Genomic DNA, 8,785 nt, shown 5'->3' on the forward strand with positions numbered 1-8,785 from the left:
GAAACTGGTGTCCTAGGATGTACTGTTTTTATCTTCGTATGTATAAAAGTTATAAGTTTCACATAAAAAAAAAAAAATTGCGAAGATATTAATTTTCTTTATTTTTAATTAAAAAAATTAAGGCGAAAAGTCACTTTTAGTCTCTACATTTTCAGGAGATTCCTATTTTAGTCCTACATTTTTTTTACCTGCTTTTAGTCCTATTCTGAAAAACGCCATCAATTTTAGTCCTTCCCGTCAGTGCCCTAACGGCAAAGTCCTAAGTGGCAGACGGAATGCATCGCTGGCACACTAGATGCTGACATCAGCATTAAAATAATATATAATATATTTTAGCATTTTAAAAATGCCACACATTTTTTAAAACGCGACGTCATTTTTAAAAAACAAAAATAATTTATGAATTTAAACTAAATGAAAAAGAAAGAAAAAAACAGAAATAAAAAAAAAATAATATAAATTGAGATCTAACTTTATTTTGAGTAAAGAACATACGAACAATAAACTTACTCATTGTTTTGTTTGCAATCAAACACAATATCAGCTGAAAACCTTTATTATCAAAATATTTTTTTTGAATACGGAAAAATAAGTAAATAAACCCAATCAGTGTTATCAAAAATTTAGTAACCAATTGTTCTTTCCCTGACATCAGAACCCAGAAATTATAAAAAAAAAAAAAAAAAAAAACTGAAGTTGTTCTTCGTGTTCTTCCTAAACCTATGATTTTCTTCAGAAACAAACACACACACAAAACCCATAAAAACAAACACTGCACGTTCTCTCCAAAAAACAAAAACACAAACAATCAAAACAAGAGCAAGGATACCCGATGAACAACAAAAACCCAGAAAATCAATCTGATCTGAGCAACACCAGAAAAATTTAGCCGATGCATTACTGATGGAAGTGATGTCGGTGGGGCATGAACGGACTTCAAATCTTTTGAGTGATGTGAGACTTCCAATCCTTCAGGAAGTGATTTGAGTTTGGGGCAATTGAAATTCTAAGGTTTTCAAGTACCGTAAGGTTGCCATTCTCTTCGGAAAGTGATATGAGATGGGGCAATTCAAAATTCGAAGATGTGATGTAAGGTTGAATACGACAAATTGACAAATTTTCCACCAATACTTGACTTTTTTCTATTTAAACATAATTGGGAAACAGATAAACAAATCTCCTTCAGACATAGCCTAGCACAACAATTTGGCTTAATTTAATGTGTTTTTCAAAAATTTGGAAGACCCATCAAAATATAACAACTTTACATACAACAATAATTGTAAATCGCTAAAACCTTCTTTTTAAACAGATTTCTCAGTAAAATACAAAGTACAAGAAAAAACAAGTTTTTACCTGGACAAGTCTCCCATGGTGAATGGTTAGCACCGCTTCCAACCCAAAATTTCAGTAACACTGTGTAAAATTTCAGTAACATATGGTGGTGAGAGAGAAGTGAGGTTTTGATAGTTTGAGTGGGTTGGTGCGAGTGGGGTTTGCGTTTGGTTTTAATAAGTGCATTGGATTTTTAAAAAGAAAAAAAAATTGGGGGGAGGCTTGAGGAGTTAGAGAGAGAGAGAGAGAGAATGGAATGGGAATGGGAATGGGATTTTTTCTGGGTTGTTGCTCAGATCAGATTAGGATTTCTGGTTTTTGTTGTTCATCCGGTATCCTTGCTCTTGTTCTGGATTTGTTTGTGTTTTTGTTTTTTTGGAGAGAATGTGGAGTTGTTTGTTTTTATGGGTTTTGTGTGTGTGTGTGTGTTTGTTTCTGAGAAAATTCTAGGTCTAGGAAGAACACGAAGAACAACTTCAGTTTTTTTTTTTTTTTTTTTTTTTTTTTTTTTTTTTTTTAATTTATGGGTTTCTGATGTCAGGGAAAGAACATGGGTTACTAAATTTTTGATAAACACTAACTGGGTTTATTTACTTATTTTTCCCGTATCAAAAAAATATTTTTGATAATAAAGGTTTCAGCTGATATTGTGTTTGGTTGCAAAAATAATGAGTAAGTTTATGTTATTTGTACGTTCTTACTCAAAATAAGCTAGATCTCAATTTATATTATTTTTGTTTTTATCTTTATTTTTTTTCATTTAGTTTAAAATTCATAAATTATTTTTTGTTTTTAAAAAATGAGTGGCATTTTTAAAATGCTAAATATATATTATATTATTATTTTAATGCGATGTCAGCATTTAGTGTGCCAGGCGATGCACTCCGTCTGACACCTAGGACTTTGCCGTTAGGGCACTGACGGAAAGGACTAAAATAGATGGCGTTTTTCAGAATAGGGACTAAAAGCGGTAAAATAAAATGTAGGGACTAAAATAAGAATCGCCTAAAAAGTGTAGGGACTAAAAGTGGCTTTTTCGCCAAAATTAATTGACATTAAAACTAAATTTAAGGATGACATTCGTAATGTGTGAATATATTGACAGGGAACATGTAATCATTTAGGAAAAAAAAGAAGAAGTTTTTCATGGATAATTGAAAAAGGCAGTAAAACCTAAAGGCAAAACAACTTATGTATATATGTATAACAGTAAAACTATGTATTTTATATTTCTAATAATGAAAAATTTCAAGGTTTATTTAAAAATGAAATAGTAAGCATCAAAAATACTTATTTATTAGGAATATTGAAGAACTCTAATGTGTATGATGTTTATAAATGTTGTTGCTATGTGAGTCGGGGTTACATCACTCAAAAAATAACATATATCATATGATGTTTAAATAATGCAATTAATATAAGATTGCATGTGCATTGATGTATTAAATAATGCATTAATATAAGATTGCATGTGCATTAGAGTCAAGAGAGAAAGTCATGTGCAAGCATATGCACATCCTAGGTTGGCTTTGGCATGGTCAAAACTCGTTTAAACTTTAAACCAAGTAGTGTACAAGTGGGTAAACAAAACAAAAAATTATTAAGGTTTATGCCATACAAATATAATAAGGGATTTCTCTCTCTCTCTCTCTCTCTCTCTCTCTCTTTTGTTTTTTTTGTTTTTTTTTTTTTTTTTTGTTTTTTTTGAGAAACATAAGGGATTTCTATATAAACAGCCTGATTGTTCTTCAAGGTTTACGTTTTATTAATTAATTAATTAATTATTTTATTTTTTTAAGAAATGCAAGGCTTATGATATCTTGAAAATGTAATATTACCACCGTGCACCCAAAACATGATAATCACTCCATAAAATACAAATTCTTGTGAGGTGGAGGAGAAAGAGTTGAAGTTTAAATCCTTAGATGGTACTAAAAATTTATGACTTTGCTAATGGACTTACGCCATGAGCTATGCATATAAGGGCTTCCGCAAGTTCAGCAGTGAGTTTGCTATAAGTACTTTAATTGGGATAGTGCCAGTTGTTTGCAAATGATCAATATGATTTTTCTTTGCAACTGCTCTCCGATCTAAGGGTGCCTATTGTTAATTTCCTTGCCATTGTATTTCTTTTTCTTTTCATTTTTTATCCTTTCTGTAATATTCTTCACTTCTTCTTATATGCCTTTGGCCATGTGAAAGAATATATATGAACTTGAGTCATAGCTAATGAAACTTGTGGATGTTGCTGCCTTCGTATGGATATATATGGAAGAAAGGATGAGCTGCAGAAAGGCATCAATATATTCATGGAATCATGAATTTGTATGTTGACATACATTCTGATTATTGATCCACTCTTAAGTGTGAATTTTAGAACAATGTGTCCAAAAACCTTAGGTAGTGGAGATTGGGACTCAGCACAGGCCCTTTGGAAACTTGGGCCACAAGGTTCTCCTACTTCAAGCATTAATGAGTGATATTGAAATAATAGTTACCGCCTAGGGTTTATAAATGTGTTTCTCTCATTATGACTTTCTCAATGGTTTTTTATTCACTCAAATCAAGGCTTAAAATAAACATTTTCAAGTCATTTTAGTGATACCGGCTTGACGTAGAATTTAGAAACCGATCCAATAGAGTCAAACCGAGCATTTAGCAAGCAGGCTAGGCCAAGTCAATAGACTTTGAATTTGAACCTTTAGGCTGTAGGGAACTAGGCTAATTGTCATTTTGCAAAGTCATGTCTTCTCACAATGCTCTTACAACCTATCATATTCTATCTTTTAAGGGCTGTGTATATTAAAAACTATCTATTACCCGCAATGTACACACATTTTAGTTCAAAAAATAAATTGTGTACGGTGTGTGCAATAAGGTGTGTGAAGTGAACTAATAATTACTCATCTATAATATTGAGTCATTTACCAGTTTGTATCTCTTCTTTTGTTCTAACCAATGCCTTTGGTATGAAACACTACAAGACCGTTCATGCATGTAGTTTGTCACCTATTTTCAGGAAGAAAAATGATATGACATGTCCTTTAGTTCTAAAAGGCCAAGATGTAAATGACACCCAATATTTTCTAATTTCGAAAACTACTTGCAGTTTAGATTAAATATTAAAAAGTTGTAATTTAGTAGTTTCGATTGAATCAGATCCAACCCATTTGGAACGGCTCTTGGGTCGGATTGACATAGTCCATAATTTGGACAATACATAATTTTTCTCTCTATTCTATCCTGTAGTGTGACTTCCACCCTAATTAGACTGCCATCCACATATGGGACCAACAACATCAATAACTTGCCACTACAAATCAACTAAATGTTGCTGACTATCGCTTGCTGTTGTCAACAACCACTTGAGGCCCATCAAAATATAGAAGCTTAAAATTACAAAAATGCTAATTATTATTACACGCGTTGAGTAACACATGTTGAGTAATACATTTCAGCTAAAATCTTTTTATCAAAACATGATTTTACAACTATAATTAAAATCATATTTTGAAAACATAATTTTTAACTATATCCCATATACACAATATGTAACTATCATCACTATTACAATCACCTTAAGCAACTTAAGGTCATAATTGCATTGAATTTTTCTAAATCAACTATATGCAAAAAAAAATTATTGGCACATTAACTTAGTTGAGAATAGTATATATTATAAATTTACTACTAATTCCATATTCATGTTCAACAAGTCACACAAATTCTCTTCTTAAAAAAGAAAAAAAGAAGGAAAAAAAAAAGCCACATGAATTCCATATATTACAATCACTACAATTCGTCTAGTTATTGATGACAAAAAAATAACGAAACTTCTTAATGGTTGATATTGCCTTCTAAAAAGTTACTTACAAATGCATCCAAGTAAAAATCAAATGATCCACCTTTAGCAGTCGCTTGATCACACATATTTTTAAGTTCTCTTGCTCTTTTCCTAGTTTCTTTTCCCTCAAAACTTTCAAGATCCATAAACCTTTGTATGTGTTGTAATATATCTTCTGTTGCCACCAAAATTTCACTTAATCTCTGCTCTCTTTACCCTCCACCCAATCTTCCAGTCTTCCTCAATTTTCCTACTGTTAGGAACTTGATCCAAAAATAAGGGGAAAGCAAGCATAGGAATGCCTGCATAAATAGTTTCTTGGACTGAATTCCATCCAGAATGGGACCAAAATCCACCTACAGAAGGATGGCACAACACTCTTAGTTGGTCACACCAAGGCACTACCAACCCTTTATCACCACCACAAGTTTCTTTCAGCCTAGAAGCTTCCCCACGTGCCACCCACAAGAACCGAACACCACTACTACAAAACGCGACTGCGAATTCATCCATTTGAGTGCTTGAGAGCTCAAAGAAACTTGCAAATGAAACATACAAGACAGAGCATGCAGGCTGGGAATCCAACCATTTTAGATAGTCAATAGTTGTTGTAGCTGTAAAGGAACTATGTTGATCAAGTTTTGGTTCCAAATAACGGTTGGTAGGACCAATAGGGTACACAGGGAAAGGAAATGTTGCTTTCAAAGAGTCAAATGTTTGAGCTTCAAGCTCATAGAAGGAATTAACAAGAAGATATTGTGCTTTGGACACCATTGAAAAGCAATTCAAGATTTGTTCCATTCCCTTTGGGTTGTTTTCATGAAATACGATTCGTAGGTCTTCTATTGGTTGATGCTATGAGCTATAGTGGAATCCGGTAAGCGAGAAAAAAAAAAGCTCGGCGCAACTTCGTTGGAGCAGGAAGCTTGGAGGGCTTAGGTACACTGGGTAGATTAGGCTTGGAGGGTCTATTGCTGTTCATATATCCCATATATATTTTCTAGTGGATTCTTGACTGCTTGGAGGGCGGCAGAGAGGTTTTACGCCGAGAGTTTCAGTTTCCTCTTCGACAACATATCGAGTGTTGTCCTTGTGTTTGCATTTCTCTTCCCTTTATCTTTGCCATTTATTTTTTGTTGTGGATGTGATTATATTTGGCTTAGATTGTTTATCAATTCTTTGTTTAGCTTATGTTTATGTTCCGCACGTTAATTGTTTGATATTAAGCTTGAATTGATATTTTGTAATTTGGGGTCTAAACGTTCAAGGGTGTTTTACACACATTTTGAACATTCAGTTATGCTAAGAGTTAAGAAGAAGCACTGCGTACCCTTAGTGCGGTAGTCACTCCACAAGTATAAATACTTGTGGGGTGTGGATTCATGGTTGTCAGTTGTCATCACTTGGATTATATATATTTGAGAAGGAATTTTCAAAGTTATCTTTGGAGACACATATGCAAGGAACAGACAAGGAAAGGTTATTAATTGTTATCCAAAAAAAAANGCCACTTGAGTGCCGATAAGGCCTCTGATGGGACGGACAACCAGAAGAAAAGCGAATAGACGATCAACAGATGGAAGCAGGAGATAGGAAGATGAAAACTATAAAAGAAGAGCTAGTAAAGCCAAGAAGGGAGGGGGAAAAAGGGGAGAACCTTGAGGCCTCCTCGGCCTGTGGCCGAGGAGCATTCCCCTATTTGTAAGGAAACACTTAGCATTTTTTTATAAGAAAAAGTTTGTGATGGTGATCGACGGCCAGCACCTAAGCCTGTCAACCCACTCTCTATAAATTTATTGTTTGGGCTTATTGGGCTGAAAACCCAACACTCAATTCAAATTGGGTCCTTACAACTATCATAACTATAAATAAATAAAATATGTAAAACAAAATAAACTTTCTCAAGAACTCAAAAGGTAAGTAGAGAAAATATTAATTTCTAAACAATATTTACTTACAAAATTTTGTACATCATCAAAGTTCAATAGATATTGGCAATTAATATTGCTTAAAAAAATTCATAAAATCCAAATTTCACACCCTATATCCAAAAAAAATATGTTATCTATCTAAAAATTTATAAATCAAGAATTGTTTTTTGAACATACACTTTCAGGATCCAAAACCTAATATAAACACAAATTGAAACAAAAAAGAAAGCGAAAATAACATCAAAATTCAAACTTTCTCTCCCTAATGTCCAAAATAAAGAAAAAGTATCTCAAACCCAAAAAAAAAATGAAATTAATGTCATAAGATATAGTATTTGTAATAAACAATTATTCAAATATTTGATAAATACATTCAAATACATAGTGAAGTCAAACATGTTATAATATAAACTTAAATTCTCACTTTCAAAACAAGTATATACCCAAACTTTATATATATATATATATTAATTCAAACAAAATTCATAAGAAAGGGGGCTTGTGATGGGGAATCAAAACACTAAAACGTATCAACTTAAGGTAAAGTTGCAAGAAAGAATAAAAACTGTGCTACAAAAAAGGCAAATAAAATAATAAATACATAGAAATAAGAAGAGAGAGAGAGAGAGAGAGAGAGAGAGATTTGTAGGAAGAATGTGGAATGAATTAGAGAGAAGTAATATGAAATTTATAAAAACAAAGATGGGAATAAGGAGATTTAGAAAAGAGAGATGAAGAGTTTGAAAAAGAGTAACAGTATGGTGAAGAACTATGGGAGAAGAAGAAGAGTTAAGAAAGGGAGAAAAGGGCTTGGAAGTATGATAGGGAGAAAGAAAAGTCAATAAACCAAAATTAATTACTAAACCTCCATTCTATATATTGTATATTTGTATGGATATTAATACTTCTTTATATTTTATATTAAAAAAATTAATTGACATTGAAACTAAATTTAAGGATGACATCTATAATTATTGAATATATTGACAAAGGGACACATGTAATCATTTGGAGAAAAAAGAGAAAATTTATTCATGGATAATTGAAAAAGGCAATAGAAGGCAAAACAACTTATGTATATATGTATTTCAGTAAATTATGTGTTTTATACTTCTAATAATGACAAATTTTAAAGCTTAATTTAAAATGTGGATTTCAGTTAATTCAATTCGTAAAGTCTCTGATAGTTGATTAAGAGATCAAAAATTCAATTTCCGCTTATACTAAAAACCAATTGATGTCTTAGTTTAATGATAAAGAGCTATTATCAATAGTGAACGTCATAGATTGAAACTATCTTAAAAAAAAAAAAAAAAAAAAACTTAAAATGAAATAGTACACATCAAAATGCTAATTTATTTGGGTGTATTGAAGAAGGTCAAATGTGTATGACGTGTATAAAACGTTGTTTGCTATGTGATGTCATAGGGTTTACATCACTCTAAACACTACAAAAAATGCGGGTTTTAGCCGCGTTTTTGTAAAACGCGGCTACAGGATGGAGTTTCAGCCGGGTTTTTAAAAAACGCGGCTCCAGGCTAGACTTCGAGCTGCGTTTTTGAAAAACACGGCTCTAGGTTAGCCTTTGAGCCGTGTTTACTAAACCCGGCTATAGCCCTCCCTAGAGCCGCGTTTTTTTAGGGTGAGGCTGCGTTTTTTGGTTTTTTTTTTTTCT

At 32.4% G+C, this 8,785-nt stretch overlaps 1 pseudogene; it reads right to left on the reverse strand.

The window, feature by feature from the left end:
* Positions 1 to 5,133: 5,133 nt before the first annotated feature.
* Positions 5,134 to 6,563, reverse strand: LOC112024636 (UDP-glycosyltransferase 87A1-like; annotated as a pseudogene).
* Positions 6,564 to 8,785: the final 2,222 nt, after the last annotated feature.

This window comes from Quercus suber, unplaced genomic scaffold (assembly GCF_002906115.3).
Source record: "Quercus suber isolate HL8 unplaced genomic scaffold, Cork oak 2.0 scaffold_741, whole genome shotgun sequence".
Taxonomy (NCBI): Eukaryota; Viridiplantae; Streptophyta; class Magnoliopsida; order Fagales; family Fagaceae; genus Quercus; species Quercus suber.